The sequence below is a fragment of the Myotis daubentonii genome, chromosome 11 (assembly GCF_963259705.1).
Source record: "Myotis daubentonii chromosome 11, mMyoDau2.1, whole genome shotgun sequence".
NCBI lineage: Eukaryota > Metazoa > Chordata > Mammalia > Chiroptera > Vespertilionidae > Myotis > Myotis daubentonii.
In genome coordinates this window covers 15,100,607-15,124,113 of record NC_081850.1, presented here as the reverse complement: position 1 = coordinate 15,124,113, position 23,507 = coordinate 15,100,607, and the positions used below count along the sequence as shown (strand labels likewise).

The 23,507-nt window shown below is 39.7% G+C and overlaps 1 long non-coding RNA gene across 1 annotated transcript; it reads right to left on the bottom strand.

Moving 5' to 3' along the window:
• Positions 1-312: 312 nt before the first annotated feature.
• Positions 313-23,199, bottom strand: LOC132211853 (uncharacterized). The gene is made up of 3 exons (XR_009447580.1): positions 23,178-23,199; positions 15,985-16,042; positions 313-3,398 (listed from the first exon to the last, which is right to left on the bottom strand). It is a non-coding gene; the product is annotated as an uncharacterized LOC132211853 (long non-coding RNA).
• Between the last annotated feature and the right edge of the window lie 308 nt (positions 23,200-23,507).

Below are 23,507 nucleotides of genomic sequence, written 5' to 3'. Positions count from 1 at the left end.
AAAGCAAATTCTCTCTTAAGGTAATGATTCTTATCCTTCTTAATAGGTGAATGTCATCATACCCACATGTTTCCCCAGTCTTTTTAGATTCCTCAATCTAGTCCCACTATCATTTCTAAGAGATCAATATTTAATCTGCCCAAAATGGGATGGTGGGGGGCAAAATGTGGGATAAGCCACAGCGCTAAGTTAAAAGGCTTATGCTTCATATCCAATTACATATAGCACAGTCTGCCTCTAAATACGCAGGATGATCAGTGCTCATACTATACTGCAGATGACTGTGTTACATACTGTAGTAGCCTCCCCCCCAGGAACAGGGCTCTGATGAGTGGATAAAAAAGTTGTGGGGCATTAACACAATGGAATACTATGCAGCTGTAAAAAGGGGATCTCTTACTCTTTGGAACAGCATGAGTGGACCTGGAAAATATTGCGCTAAGTGAAATAAGCCAATCCGAGAAAGACAAATATCACATGGTCTCACTTATTTGTGGAATCTAATGAACAAAATGAATTGACCAACAAAATAAGGCCTGACGCATGGAGGCATGAAACAGACTGACATACCTTGACGTGGGGTTGGGAGGATGAGAAGCGATAAACCGAAGAACTTATACGCATAGCCCTTGGACACAGGCAATAGGGTAGTGAAGTCCTGGGGGTGGAGGGGGTAAGAGGCTGGAAGGAGAAGGGGAGGGGTGAAAATGGGAGATATCTGTAATACTATCAACAATTTTTTTAAAAGGGTGAGGAATGCAGGTGGAGCCAGAAAAGAATTTGGTTGCACTGACCCCATCACTGTTTGTGAAATACCTCTTACTGTGGCTTCAAGCAGAAGCAGAAATGCTCTCCATTTAGAGGCTGAAATAGCCTCAATTGTGCTTTATCTAAGGCTGCCTCTATCACAAATCAGACAGAGACACCTTTTTTTAAAGGTGACAAGAGAAAATAACAACAGGCTGCTTTGTTTCTCCTCCTGGGTCACACCTGAAATGCAAAACAACCCAACCAATCAACCAAACAAAAAAACTGTTGGGGGAGGTCTTTTCAGTGTTCAATATTGTGCAGTTCACGTTTAAATGGATAATCCAGTTCTCTTCTCCTGACCTTGAAGAAGTTGTTTTTCAATCATAAAATGTAGATCTCAGCCCACCTCCCCAAAGCACTCAATGACTCATTCTATGAAAGAAAACGTTGCATAAGACAGGATGCTCGGGAAACAGTGCTGTAATTAACCCCGGAGTCTCCACCAACTCCTCCTTACTTTCCACTCCTGCCACTCGAAATCTTCTGAAAATTAGTTCTCGTTCCATCCTTGGTATTTAGAATATACATAACAACTTCTTGGGTGAATAAAGCTCCCTCGGGGGGTTAAGCTAATCCATCATTCTGATCAGTGGTCAGTCCATGTTACTGCAAGGGTAGACAGTATAATTGAAAGTACAAGAGACTGTTGACAACATAAACATCTTGAGAGTTACTTTCCATTTTCCATTGAATTCCTGACACAAGCACTTTCTCTTGGGATCTCTTTTTGGAAAATCCTAAAGCAGGTGTGGCAGGAGGGGTGAGTGCAGGTGTGGGAGTGTGTGAGAAGGAAGACTATGGTTCTGAAGGTTCCAACTGATTGACGTTTGCTCCATCATGGACTGAACTGCTCCATAATCTTTTGTATTTTTAAAATATACTCTGCATGTCAACCGTTTGGGCCAGAGAGAAGTTTTCTTTGTCTCAGCCACAATGATACAATTACTTGCTAACGTGGCCACAATAACACCATTGGGCAATGCTGTGGGCTGCATTGTGTCTTCCCCAATTCCTATGATGAAGCCGTAACCCCCAATGGGATGGTGTTTGGAGATGGGGCTTCGGGCAGTGACTAGGTTTAGGTGAAGTCATGCTGGTGGGGCCTCATGGGATTTGTTTAATTATAAGAGGAGACACCAGAGAGTTTCTCTTTCTCTGTCTCCAAAGAGGTCACGTGACCCCGCATTGAAGTGGCCACTGTCTGGAAGCCAGGAAGAGAGCCCCCCCCACGACAGAGCCCTGCCATGCTGCACCCTGACCTCGCACTTTCAGCCTTCAGAATGATGAGAAATAACGCCTGCTGTCTAAGCCAGCCAGACTACGGTATTCTGTACCACAGGCTGAGCTCACTGAACCTGGTGGAGGGACGGAGGCCTCTGGAAAGAGTCATTTCCATAAACATCGAGTACATGCAATGGTCAGTTATTCCATTTGCTTCATACTCACAGTTATGAAAGTTTCATTGAAGAAGACATCCCTTGGCCAGTGTCCAGGGCTGCCCCCCTTAGTTCAGCAAACGGAAGCAGAAGCTCTGAGGAACAAGGGTGAACACCGGCCTCTCGGAAGATGGAGCCGTGAATTCCACTGTCTACAGAACTTCCTGCTCCAAAGGCGGCAGACAGGAGCCCAGGCTCTTCCTGGTCCCTGCGTGAAGGGGCCAGGGCCCTGCCACTGGGAGGCCAATGCTGGGGCAGACCTGAGCCTGCACCTTACTCCCCAGGTCTCTATCCAGCAAACAGGAGTTAACTGGGGAGGTCACTGGCCTCCAACCCAGAGGAATTTCAAAGGGAAAGAAACTGCTAAGTCCCACTAGGCTAGACAAACCAGGTTTGTTCAGCTCTGACTTTTGCAAACTGCAGCTTTCCACGGGACACCAGATGGTTCTGTGACATGAGGGCTCAGGCAAGGCCAGCACAGGCAGCGAGGTCTGAGAGACAAATCAGTTTCTAATAAACTGTTTTCTCCTGCTTTAAAAAAAAAGGAAAAAGAAGAAAATGTCAACACCATGCAGGCAAGTACAGAGATGAAAATGAGAGCTCTGCCCATGCTGCCAGCTTTCTTTTGTTAAATAAAATTGATTTGGATCAATCTGAGGGAACTGCTGGGCGATGCAAGGTTTTACTTTGAGATGCGTCCTTTCTGTTTGTTCCCAAGATCTGGGCTCAGCAGGGACACTGCCAGTGTTTTTCCAGCGGCACAACGCAGCTCAACAAGAGTTAAAATAAGAAACCCTACCTGTTTAATCTGCCGGAAAAGACGAGAGGAGCAATCAGCTCTGGGAAGAGGCGCTCTGAATGAGGCACGCCTGGCTGCTTTAGGCCATGCTGCTTGTCAGTCTTTCAAAATTCAAGTCATTACCAGATGCTGATCTACTATAATATTGTGATATTTTATCTGATTACACTTACCTGATTGTGCCTTATCTGCTATTCGCCTTCCCATTCTCCCATGTATATTAAATGCAGGTGCTTTTATTATTCTGAGAGCTAGAAAGTGTTGACTGCTCTGAATATAAATGGGCATATTATATCATTAACTTGCTCGGAAAGCAGGGCCATTCACTGCGTAAATCACATGGAAGGTACCTGCTGGAGACACAATAAGCCATAATGTCTTGAGAAAGAAAGCAATGAGGAACGAGCAAGGAGATAAACATTTAAGGCATTGTTCAAGAAGGGTAATCTTCACAATCCTATTTGGTTCTTTCAAACTAGCATTTGTTGATAATATAACCTTTATATTAGAAACTTTTTTAAGTTCATAAAAAAATAACTTTTTGGCGGGGGGGAGGCATCATAACATGGAATGTTATCACCAATAGAATTGCATAGAAACACGACCACTAGCATTTGATGGCTTGTCTAAGTTAGAAAAACGTTTTGAAAGCACAGGCCTGATCTCTTAGAGCAGTACGCTTTGCTTTGGCAAATATATTCTTACCCTGTTTGGGTGTACGGCTTACACAAAATGAACAAATGGCCAAATGCTTTAAGCATTTCCAGACGTTAAAAGATGAATAGTTTAGAAAAGTGAATAGTTTGGTTGCAAATTACAAAGGAAGTAATATGCAGTGAGTTAAGGCAGAACCGTGACAATGCGAGGCTGCCCAACAGTCCGGGGTTATACGTTCTGCTTAGTTTCCACTATGTTGGCCCCACGAAAAGTTAACCCACAGTTATTTAAGTGGAAAGCTTCAGAAAACCCATTTTCGGAGCAAATGTTACATGAGAGTTTAAGGGAGCCACTGCCCAGTGTTAGCTAGACTATCAGATGGCCTGTTCATTAATCTGGGTGCCAGATGCGTCTGCCCATGAGGAGCTGGGAGCCAGGCCGTGCAAAGGAACACAAGCTACACTCTTTCCCCGAAGCAGTGTGGCCAGCCACCCTCTGACTCTCATGTCCGATGTGTGAGACAGGAGAGAACAAGTGGAAGTGTGGCGGGCAGTCAGACAGATAGGAGCAGAGCCAGGACAATGGGCCAGGGCCAGGAGGTCACCAGGCAGAAAGCCCTGGGTGCTCAGCAGCTGGCAAAACTGGGAAAACCAAGTCCTTGCCACAGGGTACCCTTTCCTCCACTAGCATATCACTGGTCCGGGGGTTTGGACTCCCCACCGCCCAACCCCACCCCCGAACCTTTCCTCTCCTGGCATGTCACTAGTTGTGCCGTAAACCCCCTTGGAGGAGGAACAAGGAGCCAAAGAATGGTCTCAAGTGACTCCCCTGGGCGCCCTTTCAGCCCCACTCCCTTGAGCATTAACCCCTGGGATAACATCTAGGCCTCAGGAGTGTTCCAGTTCCAGGCCCGGTAACGTAGCGAAACCAGACAAGCGATGTCCTGGCTGACTGCAGGACCAGCTGCATTGACGAGTGCAGCCCTGCCCAGGCACCACCGTTCAGTAGAGACCAAGACCCTGAAAGAACAGGCCTGGAGCGTGATGAAAATTCTATTGAGATCCTTCCCTGGGACCTCCCCTAAAATCCCTGCCCTGGAAAGCCCTAAGGAAGGAGGACTCGGTGTGCTCTACCTCTGGGGAGCACGCACACACCTTACCTTTACCTCCCTCTCTCTCTCTTCAGATCCAGGGGCCTCTTCTTTTGTCTGCGTAACTTGTTTCCTGAACACATTTCTTCTATGGTTCACATCTTCAACCTCTGTGACTTTCTAAATAAACTCTGGCTTATAGTTTGAGTCTTGACTCTGAATTCTTTCTTAGCCAGGACTCAAGTACTGAGATTTGAACCGAGGTCTGGTCAGACTCCACCGATCCAACACCTGGTGCCATTTTCACCGCCACCAATATAAGGACAACTTGGGAACATGAGAAGTAAAGTTCTTTCTCCTGAGCAATCAAGGAGGATGTGGTTTCTATCCTCACTTTCCTCTTAAATTCCATGTGCGGGCACACTGAAGCTGGAGGTGTGGGTGCTACTCCTCTCTCCCTGCTGTTCACCACTACATACAAATGCATAGAAAGGTCAATTTTTCTTTAACTGAACAATGCATGTTTAAACCACCTCTGTAAGTCAAGGTTGCTCTTGAATCAATGAATCCTTTATTATTCTTAAACCGTATGCTAGAAAACAAAACATGAACATGGAAGAGGGTTTGGTCTTTCAGTAATTCTGTATTTGCACACACTTTCTCAGGAAAGATATAATAGGTCTCTCTCAACCTGATTAACTTCACTTATTTGTTCATATATAAAAGTATACTTTAACTGGGCATTACATTGCTTAGAAGGTCTATTCTTGAAACATGGTTAAAATTAGTGAAAAGGCAAAATAAATATCCCAAATATAAAAGGTGAAACTACAAGGCTTTCAAAAGAGAGTATAGGAGAATATGTTCATGACTTACAGGTAGCCAAGATTTGTTAGGTCAAAGAAAGCAATAACCATAAAAGAAAATAATTAGGTTTCATCAAAATTAAAAACATTTACTCATCAAAACACACCATTAAAAAAAATGGATAGCCAACCGTAGATCTGGAGGAAACATTGGCAAAACACGTATCTGATAAAGGACTGTTATCCAGGATATACAAAGAACTGCGACAATTCAACAACAGAAAGACAAACAACCCAATTTAAGATGGGCAAAAGATGTGAAGAGTACTTATATTTACACAAATGGCCAATAAGCACATGAAAAAGTGCTCAGTGTCATTGTCATCGGGAAATGCAAATTTAAATCACAAGGGGACACCACGGCACACTAACCAGAACGTCCACAGCTAAAGAGACTAACACCGCCAATCAGAGGATGAGGCGGGGCAGCCTGGCTCCCAGCAGGAGAAAATGACACAACCACGCCAGGAAAAGTCAGGAGTTTCTTTTAAAATGAAAGACACACCTACCCTATGACCAGCAGCTCCACGCATAGGCATTGTACCAATGAAAGTGAAAATGCGTCCACAAAAAAAAGGCTTGTGATATTCCTAGCTGCTTTATTCATACAGCCCAAAACAAGAGAGTCCCAGAGACCATCCAGAGAACAGGCCAATAGATGCTGGTAAGCAGCGCCACTAGTAATACCAAAGAACAAATTGCTGATACAGGAGAGAACGTAGATAAATCTCCCAAATATTACTCAGAGCAAAGGAAGTCTTTTTTTAAACATTGATTAATTAATTAATTAATTATATTTTTTTTATTAAGGAAATCTTACACAAAAGAGTGTATTGTATGACTTCATTTACATGATGCTAGAATATGCAAGGTTAATCTACAGTGGAAAAAATTCAGAACAGGGGTTGCCTCTGGGGTTTGGGGAAGGGATTCACTGAGAAGGGAAATGAGAGAACTTTCTGTATTCCATATCTTGATAGGTTACATGTGTCTAGGTGTTTGTCGAAACTCAGTCAATGCATTCTTAACAAAAATCCTTTAAAAAAATACACCCGCTTGTCCAAATGTTAAAGGCAATGAGGCACACATCTGTACAAAGATTATTAAAAATGTGACTTTATTTTAGTCACAGGCCTTTTCTTTTTCTTTTTTTTTTCTTAAGACTTTTTATTGATTTTTAGAGAGGGAGGAGGGGAGGACAAGAGAGAGAAACATTGATATGAAAGCAAAACATTGGTGGGCTGCCTCCTGCAGGCTCCTGACCAGGGATCCAACCTGCATTCCAGGCATGTGCCCTGATAGGTAATCCAACGAGCGACCTTTTGGTACACAGATGATGCCCAGCCAACTGAGCCACACCAGCCAGGACATGACATAACTTTTTAGACTCTGTTTCCAAACATCTAACCATCCTGGCCAGTCTATACCTGCCAAAAACCTGCGATGATAACTGCTGGCACCTCAGAGACCATTTCCAGGCATCTCCTGCCACCCCATTCCTCAGCTCAGAGTTGGACAGAGGCTTGCTTGGATTCATGTTCACTCGCCTTTAGATCATCTCATTCATGTACAGAGTTAGGGAATGATGCTGACTCCAAACAAGGAGACGGGTTACTAGGCAACACGCCTATCAATCAGCTGCAAGTTTACAGTCCCGTGGTAGATGCCAGAGAAGCATGGCAAGGGCGGGAAATGTCTTTGGCTACCAAGGTTATGCTTTCAGACAAGTTCAATGTGTGAAATAAATAAATAAACTGATATTTATATATACATATGTATATGTATATATATGTATATAAATATAAATGATATAAATATCAATAACAAAAGCACTGCATAATCCAGCCTCATAAATCTGTCAAAAATAAAACTAGGCCACCCCACCATATTACTGGCAGCTTTTCCCAGATCACTGATGAAATCTATGCTTTCTCATCCCCACGACATCAAGGTCAAATTCAACTCATGAGACAGCCAAGGTACATCTCCATGAGAACAAGCTGAAGAGCAGACTTTGCAGAAGCGGGAGAGGAGTGTCTCCCCTGACATTAACATGTCCCTGCACACACCAGTCCTCCGTTGCTCTCACCGGCTAGTCTGCAGGCATTTCTCGATCACTAGGGACTCACTGAAATCCAGGGGTCTGGATAAGCAAACACACAGAGCCTTTTTAAAAGTCAAAAGAGGTTGAGTAGCTATTTGCTTATAGACTAACTCATCCATCTAGAGATTGATCTCTGTCAAATGCCCGCGATTCTGTTACTTTATTATTTATGAGGACTGTGGCACCATGTTTCAGAGATTCCCAACCAGTCAGCACTGATGGGTAGGCATTTTTGTTGCTCACTCAGTGGCAAGACACATATGTAATAAATCCTTAGGAACTTTATCTCCTTCAGTTAGACTCAAAATAACTGCTGACTCAATGATTTGCCACAAAATCTGTCCCTGGATAAAAGGGAGGCCCACACTCTCCAGAAAAGAACTATTTCAATAGTTCAGCATTTCCAAGAACAGAGCAAAATAAGAAACTATGTTCCATGGCTGAGAAATTGTGTCTAAATATTATTATACCATTTTAAATCGGTTCCAAATGGAAAAATAGCAACAGATTAATTGCCCACATAACCATTGGATAAAAAAATTTTTTTAAACAAACTCTCTTTTACTTCCATAGTTGCAGATAGGAGTTATTAACCATCTGCCTTTCTATTAAGCATTATACAAATAAAAATTATTTTACAACCAGAAAATAGTTATTCATAGAATTGAACATTTATTCCGTAATAATTCTTCTTTGCCACTTAAATAAAGTTTGAAGTTAACATGATTTCAACTCTTTTTAAAATCCATTACCTCTGATACTAAGAAAAGTAGATGACAACACAGTATTTCATTGTAAATGAAGAAGGCTTTAAAGAGATTCTTAAAAATTTACCAGCAACATTCATTATCTGCTTATGAGGAAGTAGTTAAGAGGAGAAAAATGACAATCTAAATTGGAACTCAGGCTGTTAAAGGAAATGAAGGGTCGCAAACAACTACCCGCTGACAGTCCTGCGAACTGATGCTCTTAGGAGAGCAAGCTCCCTCTTGCATAACAGACCATGGAGAGACGAATTGACATTTTACTTCTCTACCTCTTCAAAACACAGAAATGAGTATGTCTCCAGAATCAGACAGTAATCAGACAAGGCTTAAGATCTCCTGAAGAGAGTATGTTTTGACCCAAATTTATCAAGATTAGAAAAACACCCTAAAGAACAGAAATCAGGCCCTGGCTAGTTTGGCTCAGTGGATAGAGCGTGGGCCTGCTGACTGAAGGGTCCCGGGTTTGATTCTGGTCAAGGGCACAGGCCTGGGTTGTGGGCTTGATCCCCAGTAGGAGGTGTGCAGGAGGCAGCCAATCAATGATTCCCTCTCATCATTGATGTTTCTATCTCTCTCTCCCTCTTCCTTCCTCTCTGAAATCAATAAAAATATGTGTGTTTTTAAAAAAAGAACAGAAGTCAACATAAACCAGCCACAGAAAAATCTTCATTGAAGACAAATTGTGAGGTGCACTCTACACCCAAGACGAGCAAGAACTCTGGAGCAAGGCAGAGGCCCCCACAGGTATGCGGCTGAGTACTGAGCAGGGCATGCACGTGAGGAAGCTGCCAAGGTCAGGACAGAACCACCACCAGGGCAGGAGGTACTAGCGCCCAGCACCACACAAGGCTGGGAGGAGGGCCTGCTCCAACCGCCACGGGCAGCCTCGGGATTCACGGGGCACTGAGTGCATAGAGGGTGTTCCATCAGGGGTGGGAACGAATGTGCCCTAGAATGAGCATGTTCCAGTCGGACCTCCCAATTCTTAAAGGCGAGAAAGGGAAGGATCCAATTATTTACAAGTAACTCAGCTGTGTCTCAGTAAAAAGACTCAAGACTATTTAGATGAATACAAATATCCAGCACCCAACAAAGTGAAAGTCACAGCGTCTGCCATGCAATCAAAACTGGCCTTTAAAGACACTGGAAAATATGACCCCATCATTAGAAAGTTTCATCAATTGAAACTAACCCAGAGCTGACAGAGAACAAGCAGAAAATGACTTTTTAAAAGTTATTATATAACTGCTGGTGGGAATGCAGACTGGTGCAGCCACTGTGGAAAACAGTATGCTATTTCCTAAAAAAATTAAAAATGGAACTCCCATTTGACCCAGTAACCCCACTTCTAGGAATATATCCCAAGAAACCAGAAACACCAGTCAGAAAGGATATGTGCACCCCTATGTTCATAGCAGCACAATTCACCATAGCTAAGATTTGGAAACAGCCTAAGTGCCCATCAGCAGATGAGTGGATTAGAAAACTGTGGTACATCTACACAATGGAATACTACGCTGCAGTCAAAAAGAAGGAATTCTTACCATTTGCAACAGCATGGATGGAGCTAGAGAGCATTATGCTAAGCGAAATCAGCCAGGCAGAGAAAGATAAATATCACATGATCTCACTCATTTGTGGAATATAATGAACAACATAAACTGATGAACAAAAATAGAACCAGAGACATAGAAGCATCAAACAGACTGTCCAACCTATGAGGGAAAGTTGGGGGTGAGAGGGTAAGAGATCAACCAAAGGGCTTGTATGCATGCATGTGAGCTTACCAATGGACATAAACTGGGAAGTGGGGAGGGCAAGAGAGGAAGGTGTAAGGGCATGTGCTGGGAGGTGGGGGTGGCTGGGGAGAGATCAATGTGGGGAAAGGAGACTTATGTAATACTTTAAACAATAAAGAATTTAAATTAAAATAAATAAAAGTGATTATATAACTGTGCGTGCTGCCAGGTGGTACTGGAAATAGCTGGGGACTTGGTAAAGCATATGATTGTCTAAGCACCATGCTGTACACCTGAAACTGATACAAACTAATATCAAATGTAAACTGTGATTGAAAAATAAAATAAAAAATAAATGTTGCACTATCCACAAAAAAAGTTATTATAACTATGTTTATATGTTCAAAATGTTAAACAAAGACATGGAAGATCTAAAAAGACACAAATTCAACTTCTTAAATTGAAAATTACAATGTTTAATATAAAAAAATGTATTATATGATGTTAACAGCAGGTTCGATATTGCAGAATAAAAGATTGGTGAGTTTGAAAGACAGAGAGAAAAGAGAATTAAAAAAAAAATGAACAGAGCATCAGTGAGCTTTGATTAAAAATTTGAAGTACACTATTATACATGCATCAGTGGAGTCTCCAAAAGAAAAAAAGGAGCAATAATAAATAGTTGAAAAAATTATCATTTAAAAATTTCCCAGATTTGATAAAAATAATAAACTCACAAATCCAAAATACCAATGAATCCCGAAGCACAAGAAACATGAAGAAAACTAGAAACAAAATCACATTTTATTTATTTTTATTTTTTTAAAATATATTTTATTGATTTTTTACAGAGAGGAAGGGAGAGAGATAGAGAGTTAGAAACATCGATGAGAGAGAAACATCGATCAGCTGCCTCCTGCACATCTCCTACTGGGGATGTGCCCGCAACCCAGGTACATGCCCTTGACCGGAATCGAACCTGGGACCTTTCAGTCCGCAGGCCGACGCTCTATCCACTGAGCCAAACCGGTTCCGGCCAAAATCACATTTTAATCGAATTGCTCAAAATCAGTAATAAGGAAAACTGTAAGAGCAGTCAGAGAAAGACGTTATGTGCAGAGGGACAATGATGACAGGAGATTTCTCACTGGAAACAAGCCAATGAGAACCCAGGTAAGCAACATGTTTAAATACTGAAAGAGCCCTAGCCAGTTTGGTTCAGTGGATAGAGCATCGGCCTATAGACCGAGGGGTCCCGGGTTCTATTCCAGTCGAGGGCACGAATCTTGGTTGGGTTGCAGGCTCCTTTCTGACCCAGGCCCTGGTCAGGGTGTGTGCAGGAGGCAACCAATCGATGTGTTCTCTCACATCGATGTTTCTCTGTCTTTCCCTCTCTTTTCCACTCTCTCTAAAAATCAATGTAAAAATATCCTCAAGGGAGGATTAAAGAATAAAATAAAATACTGAAAGAAAAAAGACAAACAATAACAAGTGATGGCAAGGAAATTGGAACCCTGATACATTGCTGGTAGAAATGCCAAACGATTCGGTAATTTTGGAAAGTCTGTAAGTTCATCAAAAAGCTAAACACATACCTAGCAATTCCACTGCCAGAGAAATGAAAGTGGGTGCCCATTCAAAAACCTGTGTGTGAATGTTCATAGCAGCATTATTCACAGTAGCCCAAAAATGGAAATAACCCAATAGTCAACCAATGAATGGATAAACAAAATGTGATGTATCCACACAATGGAAAATTATTTGGCCATAAAAAGGAATGAAGTACTGACATATGCTACAACATGGATGAAGCTTAAAAACAAAAAAGACAGCCCTAACTGGTTTGGCTCAGTGGATAGAGTGTCAGCCTGCAGACTCAAGGGTCCCAGGTTCGATTCCGGTCAAGGGCATGTACCTTGGTTGCAGGCACATCCCCAGTAGGGAGTGTGCAGGAGGCAGCTGATCGATGTTTCTCTCTCATCGATGTTTCTAACTCTCTATCCCTCTCCCTTCCTCTCTGTAAAAAATCAATAAAATATTTTTAAAAAGACAGATACAAACAGCCATGTCTTGTATGATTCCATTTATATGAAATATCCAGAGTAGGCAAATTCATAGACTGAGAGTATATCAGTGGTTACCAGGGGAAGGTGGGCCTGGGGAGTGACTGCTAATGGGTATGAGGTTTCTTTTGGGGGTGATGGAAATGTTCTGGAATCAGATAGTGTCGGTGGATGTGCAACTCTATAAAAACTTCTGAACTGTATACTTTAAAAGGGTGAACTTTAAGGTCTGTAAATTACATATCAACAAAGCTGTCAAAATAAATGATAGAAATACATTGCAAAAGGTATATAAAAGGTGAGAGACAGTGTTACAAATGCTATGCTACGTACAAATACACTGTAAAGAAAATCTAACAAATAAATAAAAGGTCAAGATTGTAAAACTGAATAGAAAAGGAAGACCTGACCATCTTCTGCCTACAAGAAACATAACTTAAATCTAAAGACACAAATAGATGAAAAGATTGGAAAAGATATACCCTAACACTAATCAAAATATTTTTTCAACATATTTTTTTCAAGAAAAACAATTTTAAGTATAATAATGTTACATGCAATCAACATTAATATTCCAAGCAGAAGTGGCCCTGGCCGGAGAGGCCCAGTTGTAGGGCATCATCCTGTGCACGGAAAGACTGAGGGCTCACTTCCTGCCTGGCCACATACCCAGATTTCATGTTCCATCCCCAGTCAGAGTGCATATGGGCGGCAACTGATCAATGTTTCTCTTTCTCCCTCTCCCTTCCTTTCTCTCTCTAGAATCAATGAAAAACAGATCCTTGGGTGAGGATTAAACGTAAGAAGAAAATCAGAAAGCAGAAGTTGTTATATTACAAACAGGAAAAAGAAAGATTTCAAAGCAAAGGGCATTACTAGGGAAAATACTGTTATTTCATTATGATAAAGAGATCAATTTTTAAAGAAGATGTAATAATCCTAGACATCAATGCACCTAGTAACAAGTTTCAAAATACTTGAAGCAAAAATGACAGCATGACAAGGAGAAATAAAAAAATTCACAAATTATTGTTGGAGATTTTAATACTCCTATGTGGTTGCCAGAATTTTAAGAGCACCCCCAAAATTCTCAACCTTGCTATTGATGCCCTGTATAATTCCTAGACAAGACTGGAATATATGATATTTCATTCCTGTTGTTACATTATGTTATATGGCAAAAATGAAGGGTTTTGCACCAATGAGATCACTTGTCAGTTGAGTTAATTAAGAGAATTATTCTGAGCAGGTCTGACCTAATCAGGTGGGCCCTTCAACATAGGATCTGGAGGTTAAAGATGGAAGAAGTCAGAGACTCTTTGGAAAACCAGGCTGCCATGGGTTCTACAGCTGCGTGGAAGTGAATTTTGCCAACAACCACCTGGTTGGGCTTGGAAGGCTGCCAAGCCTCAGAGGAGACCACAGCCCCAGCTGACACCTTGACTGCATTCTTCTGCGACCCTGAGCAAAGGACCAGCTACATCTTCCCCAGGTTCCTGACTCATGGAAACTGTGAGATAATAAATGTGTGCTGTCTTAAGCCCAATTTTTGGTAATTTGTTATGCTGCAAAAACGATATACCCTCTCTCAGTAAGTAAAGAAATATAGGCAGAAAATCAGTCAGAATATAGAAGATTTGAACAACACTATTGAGCAACCTGACCTGACTGACATTTATAGAACACCAGACAACAGCAGAGTATGCATTCTATATAAGTGTTCAAGAAGTGTTTACCAAGATGAAAAAATTAGGGGGAATGATTTTACCAGAATATTGCAAAACACCAAAAAGACTGAGCAATTAGAGCTTCACAAAGTTTTAGGTAAATGAACAACCAAATGAGACTTAATTATTGTATTTAAATATTTTAAAATGCAGCTACTATAGAAGATAATGAGCTTCTATTGCGGGAACAGAAACAGGAGTGTTATACTATCAAATTTTTCCCTATAAGCTGACAAAAAGAAGCTGTCTCCTAGCCTGATGGCAATGAAAGACAGAAGATGAATCATTGCTTGTGGAAAGCAATTTATTTAGTCACTTCGGACTGCTGTTATTTATTACTTGTCAGCACATGCTGTTTGTTCGATTAAACATAAAAATCTGAAGTTCTCTTTTCTTTCCTACCCCCCATCTTAAATTAAAAAAAAAGATACAGATTTAAAACATTAACAGAACATCTTAAGCTTCTTGTGTTTCCATGATGTCACTTCGGTGCTGTTTATTAAACATTCTGCCACAAATGAAAGATTATTCATTGCTTTGATAAGTCAAATTTAAATGCTTACAGGGACTAGATATGGAAATATAATTTGGGAGCTCTCCTCCCAGGATCATACAAACACAAACATTTCAAACAGGGCACTCAGAAAAGTGTTCACTGATTGCAACACTGCACTGAATTGTGAGGAAGCCAGAGGCGGCAAACTCACGGTGAACAAAAAGTTCCATTTCTTGACTGCAGTGCAACTGAACCGTTTCAGATAAGTTATAATACTAACATTTGTCATATACAGAGTATATGTTTTGTTTTGACCGTACTACAAGATTCTCACCATTTAACTGCAGTCAACCTTAAAAAAAAACAAAAACAAAAAAACTTGTTCATATAAAAGTATTGCCATAAAAAAAAAAAACACGATATTTGGAGAATCTGCCAAGAGGGTAATATAAGCAACGTATGTCAAGTAAATGCGCCACCTAGACCTACCAAGCATAAAAGCCTGCTCTCCTTAATTCTATTTCTCACTGAGTTTATACCTTTAAAATGTCAAACACAGCCCACTAGTTCAGGGCTAATTTCAGCTCTTGGTGATAAACATATCGTACGCTTCGAATAACATTAAGTGGCCATCCATCTACCACAGAGTGCACAGGCCCATTTCCTTTATTCTATTGTTCCAGCAAACAAAGAGTTTGACTGCAACTAGGACTCAAATAAAATGTAAGTGCATATCACAGACATGTTCAAATATCTGAAGATGGTGCCTCGTTTATTCAGTAACTCAAGAAAAGAAGCCGCCTACCCGCCTCACACCAAAACAACTTTATTTTTACACATTTTACAATAAAACGTCTTTGCACACAATTGCACGTGTTACTTGCAGACTGGCTCATTAGACACATCAATTACCACACTGAAGTGTCGTACTTGGAGCAAACAAAACTCCTGTTGTGATACTATTTGCCTCTGCACTGAACAGTCTCTAAGGACCACGCCACTATCACTTCTCTCACGCGAGCTGTCATTTCTCCCTATTGGCGGTGCCTCCTCCGCACATCTCCCACCGCTCCGCATCCTCTGAGCTTAGGTAATCAGCGACCACAGTTCATACACAATTCTAAGATACTGACACTTTATAATTTCTTGATTATACATACTAGATTGTGATATCATAAATACATCAACCAATGGTTTTCATATTTGTGCAAATGCTTTTCCTCCGCAATTGTTTGCTTTTTACCTTTCTCCTCTTTATAGTCTTGCCAACACTGAGTATCTCGTGTGTGTGTGTGTGTGTGTGTGTGTGTGTGTGTGTGTGTGTGTGTGTACACACGCCCGGGTGCATACGCCTGTGTGTACTCCTAATTTATCAACAGATAATAAGTATTAGAAAAAAGGAAAGAAAATTAGAGGTTAAATCTACATACTGGAATTCTTCTCTATACCTCCTCTTTTGTCCAAGTTATCTGCTATACATGTATAATGCTGCAAATGAGAAAGAAAAATATTAGGAATTAGGAAACAAAGCTTTTTTTAAAAAAAAACCTCTGAACTCCAAATCATCTAGAGGAAGAGAATTCATATTTGAGTGGAATGTGCAATTATTATGGGGAATGATGAAAGGAGGTGGCATAATATAAAACTTTAATCTTTTCTTGTAATGAAAAATACTAATTCAATAATAAATTTTTTGCAAAGTCATATGCAATAAACATGTTGGCATTGTGAACTAGATCTTTAATAGCCCCTTCAATCAGAAATTCTATTTCCCTGGTTTACTATTATAAGTTTTCAGTTATCTACACTAAAAATGAAAAACAGGTTTTTAAACAACGTACTTTTGACATTTAAAAAAATGTTTAAGTGTACAGGTTCAGAATACAACAAAGAATAAAAAACTTTATCTCAAATAATAATCGGTTAGGGAAGAAAGTGCAGGACAGGAAAATAGAAGAAGAGCAAAAGAAAGAGTTAATAGTGAGGTGGAAGAAGAAAGGGGAAAAAAGACCAAAAAGATTTACTAAAAAAGTTGGTCACATTGATTGATGCAGAATAAGCATTTGACAAAGTCCAACACCCCTTCTTGATAAAAACTCTCAGCAGAGTGGGAATAGAGGGATCATACCTCAACATAATAAAAGCCATATATGACAAACCCACAACCAACATCATACTCAATGAGCAAAAACTAAAACTATTTCCCCTAAGAACAGGAACAAGACAGGGATGCCCACTTTCACCATTCCTGTTCGACATAGTACTGGAAATGCTAGCCAAAGCCATCAGACAAGAAGAAGAAATAAAAGGCATCCAAATTGGAAAAGAAGAAGTAAAATTGTCATTATTCTCAGATGACATGATACTGTACTTAGAAAACCCTAAAGACTCCATCAAAAATTTATTAGACCTAATAAATGAATTTGGCAATGTAGCAGGATATAAAGTTAATGCCAAGAAATCTATGGCATTTTTATATACCAATAGTGAACTTACAGAAGGAGAAATTAAAAAAAAAAATCCCACTTACCATTGCACCAAAAAAATTAAGATACCTAGGAATAAATTTAACTAAGGAGGTAAAAGACCTCTACCCAGAAAACTAGAGGACATTGAAAAAAGAGATAGAGGAAGACATAAACAGATGGAAGAACATACTGTGTTCATGGATTGGAAGAATCAACATCATCAAAATGTCCATACTACCCAAAGCAATCTATAGATTCAATGCACTCCCCATTAAAATACCAACAGCACATTTCACAGACCTAGAAGGATGTCTCCAAAAATTCATCTGGAATAAAAAAAAACAAACAAACAAACCTCTAATAGCTGCTGCGATCCTGAGAAAGAAGAACAAAGTAGGAGGGATCTCAATACCAGATATCAAGCTGTATTACAAAGCCACCGTTCTCAAAACTGCCTGGTACTGGCACAAGAACAGACATATAGACCAATGGAATAGAATAGAGAACCCAGAAATCGACCCAAAACACTATGCTCAATTAATATTTGACAAAGGAGGCAAGAACTTACAATGGAGTCAAGACAGTCTCTTCAATAAATGGTGCTGGGAAATTTGGTCAGACACATGCAAAAAAATGAAACTAAACCACCAACTTACACAATACACAAAAATAAACTCAAAATGGATAAAGGACTTAAACGTAAGATGGGAAACCATAAAAATATTAGAGGAATCCACAGGCAGCAAAATCTCAGATATATGCCGAAGGAATTTCTTCACCAACACAGCTCCTAGGGCAATGGAAACTAAAAGGAAAATAAACAAATGGGACTACATCAAAATAAAAAGCTTCTGCACAGCAAAAGAAACCATCAACAAAACAACAAGAAAACCCACTGCATGGGAGAACATATTTGCCAATGATATCTCTAATAAAGGTTTAATCTCCAACATTTACAGGGAACTCATACAACTTAACAAAAGGAAGATAAACAATCCAATCAAAAAATGGGCAACGAACCTAAATAGACACTTTTTGAAAGAGGACATATAAGGCTGAGAGACATATGAAAACATGCTCAAAGTCACTAATCATCCGAGAGATGCAAATCAAAACGACAATGAGGTACCATCTCACACCTGTCAGAATGGCTATCATCAACAAATCTACAAATGACAGATGCTGGTGAGGATGCAGAGAAAAAGGAACCCTCATGTACTGCTGGTGGGAATGCAGACTTGTGCAGCCACTGTGGAGAACAGTATGGAGTTTCCTCAAAAAACTAAAAATGGAACCCCCATTTGACCCAGTGATCCCATGTCTTGGAATATATCCCAAGAAACCAGAAACACCAATCCGAAAGGATATATGCACCCCTGTGTTCATAGCAGCACAATTCACAATAGCTAAGATTTGGAAACAGCATAAGTGTCCATCATCAGATGAATGGATTAAAAAACTTTGGCACATCTACACAATGGAATACCACGCTGCTGTAAAAACGAAGTAACTCCTACCATTTGCAACAGCATGGATGGAGATGGAGAGCATTATGCTAAGTGAAATAAGTCAGTCAGAGAAAGATAAATATCACATGCTCTCACTCATTTGTGGATTATAATGAACAACATAAACTGATGAACAAAAACAGATGTAGAGACAGAGAAGCATCGATCAGATACTCAAAACTCAGAGGGAAGGTAAGGGAGGGTGGGGGTGAGGGGGAGAGATCAACCAAAGGACTTGTATGCATGCATATAAGCATAAGTGATGGATGTGGACAATAGGGGGTGAGGGTGAGGGCAGGATTGGGGGGATGAGGAGACATTGGGGGGATAAGGACACATTTGTAATATCTTAATCAATAAAGGGAAAAAATATTTTTAAAAAAGGAAAAAGGATAATTTTAGCCTTAAAAAAAAAGTTGGTCAGGCCAGCCAGTGTGGCTCAGTGGTTAAGCATTGACCTAGGAACCAGGAGATCAAGGTTCAATTCTTGGTCAGGGCACAAGCTGGGTTGCAGACTCAATCCCCAGTGTGGGACGTGCAGGAGGCAGCGAACCTATAATTCTCTGTCATCATTGATGTTTCTCTCTCTCTCTCCCTCTCTGAAATCAATAAGGATATATTTAGAAAAAAAAAAGTTGGTCAGGTAGGGCTGGTTTAAAGTAGACATATCAACCAAGCTCATGTGGGGAGCCTCACCCCTGTTTCCTATCCACTTGGTAGTTCCATAAGTTCTATATATAAACCTCATTTTCCTACCATTTAAAACTCTATTTTCTGATAATATTCAGCTAATAAAGGCAAACAATTTAAAACTAATTTATAATATGAGCTTACAATTGATAACTCACTGAATTTCTGTATACTAACAATGAAATATCAGAAAAGAAAAGAACAATCCTATTTACAATTGTAACAAAAAGGACAAAATACCTAGGAATACACTTAACAAATAAAGTGAAGAATCTGTACACTGAAAACTATAAGACATTGTTGAAAGAAATTGAAAACACAAACAAATGAAAAGATAGTATATGTTCACAGATTGGGAGAATCAACATTGCTAAAATGGCTATATTACCTAAAGCAATATACATATTTCATGCAAGCTCCATCAAAATCCCAATGGCATTTTTCAAAGAAATAGAACAAAAATTTCTCAAATTTGTATGGAACCATAAAAGACCCTGAATAGTCAAAACAATGCTGAGGGGGGGGGAGGGGGGGCGGTCGGGGTGGGGAGGGAAGGCCAGAAGCATCACAATCCCTGAATTCAAACTATACTACAAAGCTACAATAATCAAAACAGTATGGTATTGGCAGAAAAAACAGACACACAGACCAATGAAACAGAATTGAGAGCCCAGAAATAAACTCACACATATATGGACAACTAATGTTTGACAAAAAAGCCAAAAACATATAATGGAGGAAGGAAAGCCTTTTCAATAAATGGAGCTGGAAAACCATATGCAAAAGAATGAAACCAAACTGCTGACATCATACACAAAAATTAACTCAAAATGGATTACGGACTTGAAAATAAGACCTGAAACAATAAAAACATGTAGAAGAAAACAAAGACACTAAACTTAAGGACCTTGTTCTCAGAGAGGTTTTAGTGAACTTGATCCCAATGGAAAGGAAAATAAAAAAATAAATAAATAAATGGGACTACATCAAACTAAAAAGTTTCTGCACAGCCCGAACCGGTTTGGCTCAGCGGATAGAGCGTCGGCCTGTGGACTCAAGGGTCCCAGGTTCGATTCTGGTCAAGGGCATGTACCTTGGTTGCAGGCACATCCCCAGTAGGGGGAGTGCAAGAGGCAGCTGATAGATGTTTCTCTTTCATCGATGTTTCTGATTCTCTATCCCTCTCCCCTCCTCTCTGTAAAAAATCAATAAAATATATTTTTTAAAAAAAGTTTCTGCACAGCAAAAGACTCCATCAACAAAACAAAAGGCAATCAACCAAATGGGAAAATACATTTGTAAATGATACCACCAATAAGAACCTAATATCCAAAATATGTAAAGAACTCATATAACACAACAGGAAAACACAAATCTCATTAAAAATGGGCAGAGGACCTGAACAGACACTTTCCCAAGGAAAACACAGATGGCCAATAGATATATGGAAAGATGCTCAACATCACTATTTATAAGAAAAATGCAAATCCAAATCTGAATGAGACTGCACCTCACACTTGTGAGAATGGCTATTCTCACCAAGACAAGAATAAGAAGTGTTGGAGAGGAGTGGAGAAAAGGGAAGCCTTGCACACTGCTGGTGGGAATGTAAACTGGCATAGCTATTATGGAAAACAGCATGGAGGTGCTCCTCAAAAAATCAAGAGAGATGCCATATGACCCAGCATGGCCTCTTCTGGATATCTACCCCCAAATTTTGAAAACATTTATTTGTAAAGATATATGTACCTCCTACATTCATTGCAACATTCATTATTCACATTAGCCAACATATAGAATAAACAAAGTGTCCTTTGAAAGATGATTGGATAAAGATGTGGTACACACACACACACACACACACACACACACACACACACAGTGGAACACTACTCTGCCATAGAAATTGATGAAATACTGCCATTTGGGACAACATGGATGGATTGTTACAGTATCAGACTAAAAAAGTGAAATAAGTCAGACAGAAAAGAACAAGAACCATATGATTTCACTCATATGTGGGATATAAAACAAAAAACAACAAACGAACAAACAAAACAAACAAACTCATAGACAGACAGCAGAACAGTGGTTACCAGAGTGGAAGAGGGAGCGGGAAGAGGATGAAAAGGATAAAGGGGATCAAATATATGGTGACAGAAAAAGACTGCACTACAGGTGGCGAGCACACAATAGAGTATACAGCTGTTGGATAATCAAGTTGTATACATGAAATTTATATAATGTAACTAACCAATGTCACCTCAATAATTTAATGCTATAAAGAGACAGACAATTCACAACATTTAAACACGTGAGGAAGAACCATAATTTAAAGATTCCCGAATTCCCAATCAATGCACCTAATACAGATTCATTTTAGGGCCCAAAAGCTATTAGCAAAGTGCCCGTCCTTCACTAAAGGCTAGCACGCTATTTAACGATATCAACTAACACAGAGATGGAAATATGAAAACCGAGTTCTTACAGTTATCATATGTTGACATAACCATGTTCTATACCAGGATGGAATGCTTCATTCACTCAACATGGAAAAGTTAAGTTATTTAAGACTGATTTTTTTGCCATAGGTTAAAATTTACATTAACTTCTGACAAAGGATCTACAGATTCGGTGAGGAAAGATGGCATCTTAAGATATATTTAAAACAGAATAGCCAATTGTATGAATACGTATTTAAAAAACAAGCAGGGATGATTACATGTCCTCCACAGCTTCCTCTCCCTGCTGTATTTATAGTAATTGTCTTTGGTTCTTTCTCCTGTGACTACAGCAGCAGCACGATTAACCTAGTGTGCAGCTAAAACCTTTTTGCAGGCTTCGGAATGTATAAGTATTCCATTTACATTTTTAATGTGAATGGCAAGGACTATAAAACATGAAACTTGTCCCAACAAATGCAATATCTTAATATTTAAATCTGGCTGTAAATAAGATAAACATAATAAACACTTTTACCATATTACATATTTGTCATATAAACAAACACGAAGGTTTATATAACTATGTATAGGCCAAAGGACTTCATAATCAGATTTTAATTTGATATCTTAGTGTTTTTGATATTATATTCTCTTCTGCCATGCTTACTAATAGAAAAATCCCACAGATAAGCTATTACACAGGTGTTTAATACCCCAAAGGTTATTTTATAGCTATCAGCTACTTCAAAGGACAGAGGGGAAAACTTTAGGTGGTAGTATGTACTGATACGTTCTTAATCTCATCTCAGACAGAGGGTTTTCATTTGTGTCTTTCCTTGTTTATTTTGTGAGCATGTTATAATAGTCTAATAAATGTTGATAGGAAATAATACCCTATTTCTATTAAGGTGGTGATTTTAATTACACTAAAGATAGAATTAAAAAATATGTTTTATCCTCACCCTATGACATATCTACTGATTTTAGAGAGAGGAAGGGGGAGGGTGATAAAGAAAGAGGAACATTGATGTGAGAGAGAAACATCAATAGGTTGCCTCCTACCATGCCCCAAGCCAAGATTGAACCCAAAACCTAGGCATGTGCCCTCACCGGGAATCAAAACCACAACCTTTTTGGTGTATGGGATGACACTCCAACCAAGCCAACTGGCCATGGTTAAAGATAGATTCTTATTAAAAATCCTACATCAGCCCTTGCCAGTTTGGCTCAGTGGATAGAGCATCGGCCCTCAGACTGAAGGGTTCCAGGTTCGATTCCGGTCAAGGGCACATACCTCGATTGCAGGCTGGATCCCTGGCCTGGTTCAGGGCATGTTCAGGAAGCAACCAATCAATGCGTTTCTTTCACATAAATGTTTCTCTCTATATATCTCTCCCTTTCCCTTCCACTCTCTCTAAAATTCAATGGAAAAATATCCTCAGGGGAGGATTAATCAAAAAGAAAAATAAAATCCTACCTCAAATGTATTTAGAGGGAAAAATCAGTTACCTACCAAAACATGTAGTCAGTTCTCTTTTGGACTTTGAGAAAATGGGTTCCAGACTGAGAAGATATACTAAAACAGGAGAGTGACAAATAAGTATAAGCTGTTCAAAGAAAAAAAACAATCTTTAAAAACTTCTAAAGAGTTTTAAAGTAATGTTAAAATACTGGCCCTTTAAATCTATAATACCATATTTTTTATATAAATGAGTTTTAGTCTTAATAGATTTTTTAAAAATCCTTAAACTGACATGAACTATTATACCTAATGATGCTACATTCCTTTGCTATTAAGGAGCAGAATTAACTTATTTTGCCTTCAGGCTAACAACTGCTCCTA